Source organism: Phyllobates terribilis, unplaced genomic scaffold (genome assembly GCF_046119375.1).
Source record: "Phyllobates terribilis strain yellow unplaced genomic scaffold, ASM4611937v1 Scaffold_81__1_contigs__length_6697587, whole genome shotgun sequence".
Lineage (NCBI taxonomy): Eukaryota > Metazoa > Chordata > Amphibia > Anura > Dendrobatidae > Phyllobates > Phyllobates terribilis.
In genome coordinates this window covers 3,657,348-3,671,495 of record NW_027362841.1, presented here as the reverse complement: position 1 = coordinate 3,671,495, position 14,148 = coordinate 3,657,348, and positions in this window count along the sequence as shown.

Sequence of the window (14,148 nt, the reverse complement as noted above, 5' to 3'; positions counted from 1 at the left end):
TTTTTTTTTGTATGTGTGTACAGTGTGAAAGGGATGAGGGGGCCACACATACCAGGATTGGGGGTGAGGGGACCATGCATTCCAGGATTGTGGGGCGAGGGGATCATGCATACAAGGATGAGGGGTACCACACATACCAGAATTGGGTGGTGAGGGGACCATGCATACCATGATTGGGGGGTGAGGGGTACCACACATACCAGGATTGGGGGGTGAGGGGACCATGCATACCAGGATTGGGGGGTGATGGGTACCACACATACCAGGATTGGGGGGTGAGGAGACCATGCATGCCAGGATTGATGGGTGAGGAAACCATACATACCAGTATTGGGAGGTGAGGGGTACCACACATACCAGGATTGGGGGGTGAGGGGACTATGCATACCAGGATGAGGGCTACCACACATACCATTATTGGGGGATGAGTGGCCCATGCATACCAGGATTGGGAGGTGAGGGGTCCATGCATGCCAGGATTGGGGGTTGAGGGGACCATGCATACTAGGATTGGGGGGTGAGGGGACCATGCAAACCAGGATTGGGGGGTGAGGGGACCATGCATACCAGGATTGGGTGGGTGAGGGGTGCCATGCATACCAGAATAGGGATGAGGGGTACCAAGCATGCTAGGATAGGAATGCGGGGTACCATGCATACCAGGATGAGGTATGGGGTGCCATGCGTACCAGGATGAGGGGTATCTTGCATACCAGGATAAGGATGAGGGGTACCATGCATTCTAGGATGAGGGATTGGGTGCCATGCATACCAGGTTTCTGGGATGAGGATGCCATACATACCTGAATTGGGATGAGGGGTACCAAGCACACCAGGATGAGGGGTACCATACATACCAGGAGAGGGATGAGGGGAACCATGTATGCCAGGATAGGGATAAGGTGTACCATGTATAACATTATTGGGGAAGAGGGGCCCATGCATACCAGGATTGGGATGAAGAGTGGCATTCATACCAGGATTGGGAATGAGGGGTGCCATACATACCGGGATTGGGGATGAGGGGTGCCATGCATACCGGGATTGGGGATGAGGGGTGCCATGCATCTCGGGATTGGGGATGAGGGGTGCCATGCATACCAGGATTGGGCATGAGGGGTGCCATGCATACCAGGATTGGGTATGAGGGGTGCCATGCATACCAAGATTGGGCATGAGGGGTGCGATGCATACCGGGATTGGGGTTGAGGGGTGCCATGCATACCAGGATTGGGGAGTGAGGGGTACTATGCATACCAGGATTGGGGTTGAGGGGTGCCATGCATACCAGGATAGGGGGATGAGGGGTACCATGCATACCAGGATTGGGGGATGAGGGTTGCCATGCATACCAGGATTGGGGGATGAGGGGGGCCATGCATACCAGGATTGTGGATGAGGGGTGCCATGCATACCAGGATTGGGGAAGAGGGGGGCCAGGCATACCAGGATTGGGGTTGAGGGGGGCCATGCATACCAGGATTGGGCATGAGGGGTGCCATGCATACCAGGATTGGGGGGTGAGGGGTACTATGCATACCAGGATTGGGGTTGAGGGGTGCCATGCATACCAGGATAGCTGGATGAGGGGTACCATGCATACCAGGATTGGGGGATGAGGGTTGCCATGCATACCAGTATTGGGGGATGAGGGGTGCCATGCATAGCAGGATTGGGGATGAGGGGTGCCATGCACACCAGGATTGGGGATGAGGGGGGCCATGCATACCAGGATTGGGGATGAGGGGGCCATGCATACCAGGATTGGGGATGAGGGGTGCCATGCATACCAGAATGGGGGATGAGGAGAGCCACGCATACCAGGATTGGGGTAAGCGGTGTCATGCATACCAGGATTGGGGGTGAGGAGTGCCATGCATACCAGGATTGGGGATGAGGGGTGCCATGCATACCAGGATTGGGGTTGAGGTGTGCCATGCATACCAGGATAGGATCGTGGGGACAGGATGGGGGCAGCACAAATACCAGGAGGGGGGAACACATACTCATACGATATATGGGAGACCATATATCAATAAAAATGCTCGCCACCCGGGCGTAGAACGGGTTCAATAGCTAGTATAATAGATAGTTGAATGAATTCCACTTAAAATGTTGGACTTTCTTATATGTGTTATATAGTCATATCTGGTTGCTCTTGGCTTGAGCGCTGTTGCATATCTTTGGGATAGGTCCATACGAGTATGAATATTATTAGTGTATATTATTGATCCATTATTTAACCCTTACTTATATCACTACATAATGTTGACACTTCCACAATGTCCCCTATCACATGTGTGACATCTTCTGTCCTCAGGTTTTCTCCACTTTGCTTCTTCTGATCTTCATCTCTTGTGTCCATGGAAGAGAAGGGCAGGTCCCTGGCGCTGATGGCTGGGAGGCCCCTCTAGTGTCCGGCGGGGGATGTCTCTTCACACCGGACACCACATTTCCTCCACGTGTGAAGGTGGATATGAAGGTCGGAAGTCGGAGTTCTGCACAAGTAATGGCGGACAGTGTGAGGAGCCGCTCCATCTCTCCATGGGAATACAGGTGAATGTACATGGAGTAATGGCAGAAATAATAATAATGATATATGGGGGTCAGCAGGCCGGAGTATGGGGGACTAAACATGGTTACTGCTGTGTCCTGATTTCTCTCATCTCCTTCCACCAGCTCTAATGTGGACAATAACAGATTCCCTGCGGTCATCAGCGAGGCCCGATGTCTCCACCGCGGATGTTTGGACTCGGAGGGTCATGTGGACCTCAGCATGAACTCAGTCCCCATCAGACAGGAGATCCTGGTCCTGCGTGGTGAGATGAGAGGATGTGTCCCCACCTATAGGCTGGAGAAGCAGCTGGTGACGGTGGGCTGCACCTGTGTCCGGCCCATCATCCAGTACCTGGAGTAACAGACGCCATTGTCACGGAGCCTCAGCTGTCATGTAGCGTCTTTGTTACCCCTAGCGACCAATCAGAAATCACGTTTATTTTTCTTCTGTAAATTACAAATGTAAAAGCTGAATTCTAATCAGTTGCTATCGGCAACGAGAGTTTAAGGATTATTTATACAAACAGTGTAGAGAATAATGAAAGTGTTGCCCGTAGCAACCAGTCAGATTCCAGCCATCGATTCCGCACTGCAAGAGGCAAAACGGCAGAAATCTGATTGGTCGTCAGGAGCAGCAGCGACAAGAATTTTGTTATTTTTATAAATCGCTGAGTAATATTATTATAAGACGTATTTCTTGTTTTATAATTGAAATTTTTATTATTATTTGTTGTATTTTTATATAAATGTTTCTCATATTTATACAAATATTTATTACAGAAAATCATTAAAACTATTAGTTAACCTTTGTGTTGTGAGTATATACTGTATATATAGTGGAAAGACAATCCTGGAATCATTTCTCGTTGTTAGAAGATCTTTTACAGTATTTTTTTTTCTTGGTTCCTTAAAATAAAAAATGAAACAAATTTGTAAATCTTGTGTAGTGTATATGTAGCACCCTGAGGACTCGGCTGCTACAGGGGTATTACACCTCAAGCCAGAGGTGTGGTATTCCACTCCCGGGTAAGGATGGAGTGTGGAACTGAGCTCAGTAGGCTGCATGCACTACATACATCCCATTTCCGGGGGACAGAACAACGGTACTCCCACCAAGTATATGTGCAGGTACTACAGCGTCTGTCCCTGGCTGGAGTGGGAGGGGGGTGGAACATCCCAGTAGTGTAGGGGCAGATAGGGGGAGTACTCTGGGTAAAGCTAGGAGCTCATTGGGTGCTAGTCACCTGGGCTCACACATAGAGGGAGTATATAAGGTGGGCACCATCTTAGGACAGGGTCTTTTTAGCAGGGGAGCTCAGCCAGGAGGGCTGACAGGGAGCTGTGGCTCCGGCTGGGCCCAGCTCCAGGGCCAAGCCTGCATTGAAGAGAGAGAGGAGGAAGAAAGGCCCAGAGAAGCAGAGTCAGAAGGAACCCTAAGAACCCAGAATCAGACCAAAAAGGGTGAAGGGTTGGCGGACACGGGTACCGGAACCCGAACTGGTGGAGGCCACTTATCCTCAGCCAGGAACCGGAGGTCGTGGTCAAGATTTGTCACGACCCTCACCAAATCCACCAGAAAGGCACACCAAGCATAGGGTCAGGGAACCCAGAGGAGGTTTGACCACCAAGAGACCCGAGGGAGCCGGCCAAAGGTGGATCCCTGGTGGGAATGGCCAGAGACAGAGAGAGAGAAAGGGAGCTCAGGGCCACGCTCCAGAACTGCCTGGGGGTTAGCCGAGTCCAGGACCTGGTGGACGCAGCACGGCTCGGGTGGTCACTCAAGGCCAGAGTGACTGAGAGAACAACCGTGAGTAAAAACCCTGAAACTGCACCTCAAGTCTCTGACTCTCCTTTCTACAACATAACTACACCCATCATCCACACCTGCTGCCCTGAGGCCATACCCCTCCCTTTGGGGGTTATACCATCACTGCTGCACATATACCACCGGCCTCAGCGGACTGCTCTGCAGCGGCGGCGTACTCAACGGGTGGCGTAGTCGATCAAATTAACATCTACTGCCATAGACTGCCACTTAGTTTGACACCCTGGGCACGGACCGGGTCACCGCCACAAGGACTACTACCCCTATCCAGATCCGGCTCCGGGTAATCCCTTGAACATGGCCCAGGGGGCGTGTCATATACAGCTCTTATGCAGCCTATGTGTCTCCATGGTTACAGATTAGAATGCGCTTGATTCCTCAGTTACTTGCTCTTTCCGGTGCTTTGAGGCTCTTGGAATACAAATATGGTGGTGATCGGAGAACGTAGGAGGAGATTTATTAGGACTAGTGTTTTATTCACCAAGATTATAGAGGATCTGTCACCTACTCAAAATTTGAGCTAAATATCTAAACATCCCTGAATTCTCCTGATTCCGACTCTTTTTTCTGTTTCGTAATAAAAATTAGTAATAATTAACAAAATTTAGATTTTCTCAAATGTCAGGCAGGGTTATATTTGTAATAGAGACCCCCATCTTGGGAAGTTGGGGGGTGGTGAGGCGTGGGCTTCTGATCTTCATTCCCTGGACCCCCCAGATAAAGATACTTCTTTTAGATCCTGAATCCGGATTTCTTCTAAATACGTAATTATGATTTTTATTGTGTATACAGATATTAATAAATATATTTATAAATCCCCTCACTGATGAGAAGAGCCCGGTGCCCACAGCTCCCTCTTACATACAAGCACTGATGCTCACCCTATGGTTTTACCATCTTCACTGTTGCTAGGCAACTTCCTTATAAGGTGAGAAGCTCCATATAAGATTCCATCACAAGATTCCATGATGACATCACCGCTATTATGACATCAGAATTCACCACCACTACAGTTTCTTTCTTTTTAATGGTATGATATGAGTGACGATGAATAAATAAATAAATCTTCCATCACTTTTTTATTTTCCTTTTTTTTGCCGCTCACTGTAGACAAATTAACTTTATTCTGCAGGTTGATACAATTACACAGATATCCAGTTTATTTTGCTTTTTTAATCATTGACCCATAACTTTCATTTTTCTGTTTAGATTTGACCAAGAGCTCAATGGAACGAGCTACAATATTTATGGGTAACAGTGCGCGGTACATGAGATGTTTTCATCATTTGGTTTTTTTTGTGAGGTGAGAAGAACAAAAAAAATTGTCTGCAAGAATTGGTGGAATCTTAATTTTTTTTATAGACTAAAAGGATTTTCCGGCCGCTTCCTTCCACATTGGGAGGTGAGTGAGCTGCCGTCTGAGGAAACCTACCAAGTCACAGGCATGATGGCGGCCACACTTACACCGTCCCATCATGTATCTGTAGATGTGATGTCATCAGCGCTGTTCACTTCCCAGTATGGAAGTACGCGGCGCTGAACAAACCCTTGAAGATCCCATAGGTCCCAGGTGCACTATGCCATACCGTGCTGCCGCAGACCTGCTGATTTCAGCACTGCAGCGCTGCCATACTCACCACATAATGCTGCCTGGCTGCTGGCTGCTGCGGAGAGCTGTGCACAGACCCCTATCTTGGGAAGCGGATGTGGGGGGAGGTGTGGGCCTCTGAGCTGCAGTCTCTGGTCCACCAGTAAATATACTTCTTTTAGCATCTGAATCTGGATTTCTTATAGAAATTATATATTTTTTATTATGTAGAACAGATGTAAATGATTGAATTTAAAACATAAAAATCACCCCCGCTGGTCAGAGGAGTAAAGCCCCCACAGGTCTTTCCTCCATGCCTGCACCTGGTACTGATGCTCAGCCTGTGATGATGCTGCTTGTGTTGCTAGGCAACTTACTTTTATGGAGAGAAGCTCCATATAAGGTAACATCTCAACATTCCATGATGATATCACTGCTATTATGACATCATAATGCACCAACAATACTTGTGCCAGTGTTTACAGCTACAGTGTCACTTTGACATTCCGGTGTCATTGTTGTTGGTGATTAACTACATAGCTAGTGATTTACTGACTGCGATTTGGATTTATTTGAAATGTCTGAAATTCCTTCAGACAATTTTCAGGTGTTAGCACTGCTGCAGGGGATTCTTACCACCTATGCCCCTGACATTGTGCTACCACTACCCAATGGCGTCCTCAGCTTCACTTACCGGCTGGTTATGGAGCTAGTGAGAGACTGCCTGACCAAATACCAGCAAGGTCGTATGAGCTCAGCATATCTTGAGCATTTACAGAAGAACATCAGGACATTGGTGCAACAGGTAAGTAGCAGAAATCTGCACAAAACATATAAAAGTAATAATGATGGAATATAAGTTTATTCACATAAAATTGTTCTTTAGGCCGACAGTAATATAGTATACTAGCTATTGAACCCATTCTACGCCCGGGTGGGGAGCATTTGTTACTGGTATATGGTCCCCTATCCTGGTTCATGATCCCCCATCCTGGTCCATGCTCCCCCATCCTCGTCCATGCTCCCCCATCCTGGTCTATGCTCCCCCATCCTGCTTCCCCATCCTGGTATATGCTCCCCCATCCTGGTATATGCTTCCCTATCCTGTTATGTGCTCCCCCATCCTGTTATGTGCTCCTCCATCCTGTTATGTGCTGCCCCCATTCTGGTCCATGCTCCCCCATCCTGTTATGTGCTCCCCCATCCTGTTATGTGCTCCCCATCCTGTTATGTGCTCTGCCATCCTGTTATGTGCTCCACCATCCTGCCCCCCCATCCTGTTATGTGCTCCCCATCCTGTTATGTGCTCCCCCATCCTGTTATGTGCTGCCCCCATCCTGTTATGTGCTCCCCCATCCTGTTATGTGCTCCCCATCCTGTTATGTGCTGCCCCTATCCTATGTGCTGCCCCCATCCTGTTAAGTGCTCCCCATCCTGTTATGTGCTCCCCCATCCTGTTATGTGCTTCCCATCCTGTTATGTGCTGCCCTTATACTATGTGCTGCCCCCATCCTGTTATGTGCTCTTCCATCCTATTATGTGCACCCCATCCTGTTATGTGCTCCACAATCCTGTTATGTGCTCCCCCATCCTGTTTTGTGCTCCCCCATCTTGCTCCCCCATCCTGTTATGTGCTACCCATCCTACTCACCTTTCCATCGCTCCCCGGAAGCGCGTCACCTGTGTTATTTTACTGAAATGACAATCGGAATCTGGCTCCATTTTAGTGAAGACACATTTACCGCATGTATTCAACAAAAAGGCGCCAGAGTACTCGCGTGCGCATACAGCGCTGTCCAGTGTCATTTTATTGAAGACACACTGCAAATCTGCTTTCACTAAAATGGCGCCAGATAGCGCGCTATGCACAAGCGCCGATTCCGACGTTGCATTCCTCCCCCGGCCTAGGTATGCGTAGGCTCTGAACGCAGTATGCCTTCAGTGCCTACGCATACTGCGATCTCCAGTACAATATACTCATCTTATCTGTCACCTGTAATGGCTGGATGCATTCTTCTGTCTGGGGCCAGACTGTGCAGGCGCAGTCTATAGAGGCTTCGGACAGACGGACACATCCCTGATTATATTATAGACAACTGGCACCAAGTCACCAGATATGTAGTAATTGTAAAGTAGATCGCAGGAGTAAAGTGGTGGCATAACCGGCCTCCTCCATGTTCTCTCATGATTTTCCCTTTCTATTTATTTCCATCTTTATAGTCTGAAGAAAAATCCTCAAGTGGAGAATTGGCCTTTATTATACAACTGGCCCAAAATGTCCTGTATGTACTGGAGCGTCCGGCCGGCTCACTGGAGCGTCTGGTAAGGATCCATCACCTTCTATATCACACGTCCTGGTCTGATCTTCTCCAGATTAGCCGTCATACAGCAGAGGGGCAGATTTATGATGTCAGAGGTGCAGGATATTCTATGGCCGCCTGTCTCTACGGCTGCAGAGGTTGTGTTTCCGTCTCTGTCTCACTCCATCATCACAATCTTCCATCTTGTAAATGCTGCAGTTCTGATAATAGAAGTTATTAGAAAACAGCTGTAGATACAAGTCCCTTACAAATTCATGTGGATTTTCTGGAGGGAGCGGCCGTGTATGGTCCATCCAATACTGAGATTGTCCCGTAGATCCAGGTTTAGTACTTCCTCCCTTATGCATAGTCCGTCCAATACTGAGCTTATTCCCTAGGTCCTAGTTTAGTACTTCCTGACTTATGTACAGGTCGTCCCCTTGTCACAAACTAGATAAATCCTATAGGTTTGTTTGTAACCCAAATTTGTATATAAGTTAAAACAGGGTAAAAACAAACAATAATTTTTTGCTCGCTGCCCGCCACCCGGTCCTCCTTTTTCCATCATAGTGCACCACATTTCCAGCCTCTTCACTATGGGGCAGGACTTCCAGCCTCATCCTTATGACCTTATGATGAACAGTGACCTCTGGGTCCTGAATGCGGCCAGAAGTCCTAGACAATAGTAAAGAGACCAGAGAAATGGCACATGACAGTGGAAAGGACTGGAGGGTGAATATTAGCTTTTTTTTCAACATCAACCCTTTGTATCTTGGAGTCGTTTGTAAGTCAGAAGTTCATAAGTCGAGGATGGACTGTGTACGGTAATTTAGTATTTGTGAAACGTTATATTAATTGCACATATTAAACCCATCAGGAAACATCAGAAGGTGACTCCGAAGAGGGGGAAAACCTGACTATCCCGGACCCTAATACCAGTCAGCAGGGGCTAAACACTGATCTGATGGAAGGTGAGCAATCATCTAATATTCTTACATTCACATATCGAGATATTATAGAGAACGGCAGAGAACATGTAGATTTACTCTCCAACCTCTGTATGAGGCCGGTGACGGCTCCGGAGCCCCTTATAGACTATAATGGAGGGGGCGCAGGTAATTCTGCTTCTCTCCTCTGTGCTCTTCTTTATCATGTACAAGGAGGCTCCTAGGTCCCCAATCATGTAATTGTTCTAGGATGAATCAGATCCTGAACAATGGCCATTTATGGTCCAGAATATCCATCTATGGAGGAGCCATAAATATATACGTTGTGTGCAGAATCCCATATACCAGTATTACACCGTGTACAGAGCCCGTCTCATCTCCTTCTTAATATGGATGTTATATATTATGTACTGATATCGTCTAATACAAAACGTTTCCTCATTATTATAGGAATATCTGTGCCACCAATTAATGACGGTGGAATATGTGAGATCCCCGAGGTCCAGGAATCTGTCAGTGTAAGTATCAGCGGAGACGTCTGTGTACCATCAGGTAACGGGGGTGAATTACACATATAATATTATCCCCCATATGACGAGGGGATATCCCTATTCTTCTTGTAGATCAGATCTATTGTGTGTGATGGCGGCATTATTATTCCTGCCCCCGCTGTGTGATCTCCCGTCTCCTCCCCTGCAGTACAGTGATGTCTGTGTATGGGGGATATCCCCTATATATAATGGTGTCTGTGGGGGTCTGGCTTGTATCACGTCCACATAATATACAGGAGAAGTTCCTGCATCCACAGATTTTATCTTTCTGCAGATTTTATGCTTTAATGCCATTTCTTATTATTTCTAGGCCTTGATCGGATCATTGAACCCAGGGAGAAATCCTTGTAAGAGCGACTACAAACAGATCAAACAGTTCAGCTGTGGAGCTTTTGGGTGAGCTTGATGTCGGCATAATATATGTTTTCTAGGGCTCCTTATGACGATCCCTCTGTCTCTGTGCCCGTACAGTGTTACCATAGAGGAATTATTGGGGTCCACATCCCTGTTCTCTAGAGAAGAGCGGATCTGGCATAATTCACATTCGCCTGTTCATGCAGACTTTCCTGGGAAATGTGATTCACGAATTGAATGTCTTTTGTTATGGTCTGGGTTCTCTCCAGACCCCAGAGCCTAATAAATGTAAGATGTAAAAAGTGGACAATAGACTTATACTGACCTCACTGTTCACCTCTCCGACCCCTCTGCTTTTTACCAACATCCGTCCAGTCCTCACCACATCTTCAGATTGCCGCTGCTCACGCTGGGCCAGAACTTCTAGTTTTGAGGAGCTTCAGGAGGATTCTATGCAAGCTCATGAAGGTTCCCAACTCCACGACACCGTGACCTTTCATGCGTTTGTGCAGAATCCTCCTAGACCTCCTCAATGCCAGAAGTCCTGTCTCAGCCTTAGACATGTTTGGACTTCTGCACTGGCAGCAGAGATTTGAAAGTGCGGACCAGGCAGTTGAGGCAGAGGGGCCGGAGAGGTGAGGATAAGAATGTGTTTTTTTAACATTTTGAAGGCCTTTTAAGGTTTAGAAAATAGTGTTCACTTGCTCATCATTTTGCTGAATCCATGAGGAAGCAAATTACAAAATAAAATCGCCATTTTGGTGAATACAGATCATTGTAAAATATGAGTAGAATTCTATTTCACTGTAATTAATTCTCTCATCTCTTCTGTGCACATCTAATTGTCATTATTCAGTTCATTTACGATGGGGCATGGATGAGGACCTCCCAGTGGAGATCATCTATATAGCGATGGCAGCTCATCTAGTATTCACCATTAGTACAGGAGATGTGATGAGGTCTATAGACAGACTGTTAGTAAGAATACATTATAAACCACCGATTTTCTTCCTCTTCAGAACCGTCCACTTAGTGCGCCAAAAAGACTCCAAACAGTTATACGCCATGAAGAAACTGGACAAGCAGAAGCTGAAAGATCCAGTAAGACTTGAACGGGCCTTTCTAGAGAGGGACATCCTAACATTCGCAGATTGTCCCTTCGTGGCCTCCATGTTGTGCTCCTTTCCAACTACACGTCATCTGTGCATGGTCATGGAGTATGTACCAGGTAGGACATATCCATCGTATCTATATCCAGCGCTGGTCTGCTCATCTCTAGGACCTTCTCCATAAGCAGAATGTGACCACATAGATGGTTACATGTCCACACTGCTTTTACTATAAGTTATCTGTTAGCAACATGCCAGAAAAATGAATTTGTCTGTGAAAGTCTTCAGGGTATGTCCTCACTGAGCATGGCAGAAATCTCCACTATGGAGAAAGGAGGATTTGACTGAATTTTAACAGTTTGCACCATGTTTCCTCAAAAATAACACAGGGTCTATAGTTTTTTGCTGTGAGAGATGGGTTCGTTGTTTTTCAGGGGATGTCTTATTGTTTTCCTCATGCACAACAATCCACATTTATTCTTGAAAAAAATAAACATTTTTTCAAATATAACTATGTCATCAAACACACACACTGCACATGCACACACTACATATTCACATGTACAGTTGTGCTCAAAAGTTTACATACCCCGGCAGAATTTTTCCTTTCTTGGCCTTGTTTCAGAGAATATGAATGATAACTTTTTCTCCACTCACGGTTATTGGTTGGGTGAAGCCATTTATTGTCAAACTCCTGTGTTTTCTCTTTTTAAATCTTAATGACAACCAAAAACATCCAAATGACCCTGATCAAAAGTTCACATACCCCAGTTCTTAATACCGTGTATTGCCCCCTCTAACATCAATGACAGCTTGGAGTCTTTTGTGGTAGTTGTGGATGAGGTTCTCTATTTTCTCAGATGGTAAAGCTGCCCATTCTTCTTGGCAAAAAGCCTCCAGTTCCTGTAAATTCCTGGGCTGTCTTGCATGAACTGCACGCTTGAGATTTCCCCAGAGTGGCTCAATGATATTGAGGTCAGGAGACTGAGATGGCCACTCCAGAACCTTCACTTTGTTCTGCTGTAGCCAATGACAGGTCGACTTGGCCTTGTGTTTTGGATCGTTTTCATGTTGGAACGTCCAAGTACGTCCCATCCGCAGCTTCCGGGCTGATGAGTGCAAATTTTCCTCCAGTATTTGCTGAGTTTGACAATAAATGGCTTCGCCCAACCAATAACCATGAGTGGAGAAATTTTTTTTTGTTATCATTCATACTCACTGAAACAAAACCAAGAAAGAAAAATTCTGCCGGGGTATGTAAACTTTTGAGCACAACTGTATACACAGAAACACTGCACATACACACATCACATACATACACATGTATATACACACACAGCAAATACATAGATATATATGTACATGCACACACAGCACATACATACACATGTTTATACACACATATACTGCACATACAGATGTATATACACACACAGCACATACATAGATATGTACATGCACACACAGCACATACATACACATGCCTATACACACACAGCACATACATAGATACGTACATGCACACAGCACATACATACACATGCCTATACACACACTGCATAAATGATACACAGTAGCCTGCCTCCCCTTCAGTTCATCTAGACTCTCTTGTAGTTAAAGGACCTATGGTCACATCATGGTCACATGACCATGATGTCACCAAAAGTCCTTAAGCAGTCTTAACCTCAGAATAAAAATGCTGGGAGCCCCTAAAAGAGTGCGGGCCCTGGGCAACTCCCAAGTGTCCCCCCCCCCCCCCTCCTAATGCTGGCCCTGACTGTAACTAGGGCTTATTTTTGGAGTAGGACTTATATTTCAAGCATACTCCAAAAATCCTGTAAAACCTTGCTAGAGCTTATTTTCGGGGTAGGTGTTATTTTCGGGGAACCACGGTAGATGAGCATTTCATAGAGAAATGAACCAGAGGCTCGTAGATGAAGCCCAGCTCTGTCTTTTTGTATAGGGTCGCTCTGCAGTATATAGTATACGCTCTACATAGTACAGTACATAAAGCAAAGCCACAAATGAGCAAAAGCTGTACAAATAAATGCAATAAAACAACCCCCTATATAAAAATATGAATCTTTATTAGTCCCATGGAATAAATAACTTAAACTAACAAGGTAACTCATAGAAAAAAGGGATACTAATACGGGCAAAAAAGTATAGTGTCTTACAATAAATAAGCGAGATAAATCTATAAATCATAGAAGATGTCAGCAATCTCATAGGATGGGGTAGTATATATAATATATTCTTGTTGATGGTAATATCCAGCCATGAAGGAGAGTGGATAGCTATATTTAAGAAAAAAAGTATGAGTACCGCGCTGCAACAAGCGTTTCATACTCCGTCAGATTATATTACACCATACTATGAGACGGCTGACACCTTCTATCAATTATAGATTTATTTAGGTTATTTATTGTAATATACATAGTATAGCTTCACATTTTTATATGGGACGTTGTTTCCTTGCACTTATTTCTGCAGCTTTTGCACATTTGTGGTTTTGCTTCATAGACATTCAGCGCAGTCCTAGTTACTATTAGGGTACGCTCCATTGTTTTTCTTTTGCATTATTACACAGTATATCTCTATGTGTGACATCCTGCCCCAATGTCTCCGCTTATTTCTCATTCACACGCATCATGTGTCATTTACATTGTAACAAACCCTCTCCTGTCATATTTGCTTTCTCCTGTAGGAGGAGACTGTGGCAGTCTTATGAACATCTATGGACCTTTACCTGTCCCCTTGGCCCGAAAGTACATTGCAGAAACAGTCCTGGCTGTGGAATACCTGCACAGCTTTGGTGTGGTGCACCGAGACCTGAAGCCTGAGAAGTAAGTGCCCCCTCTAGGAGGAAGAAAGTTAGAGATTGTCATAAAGTCTATGGGTTATTACTTGGGGCTGAC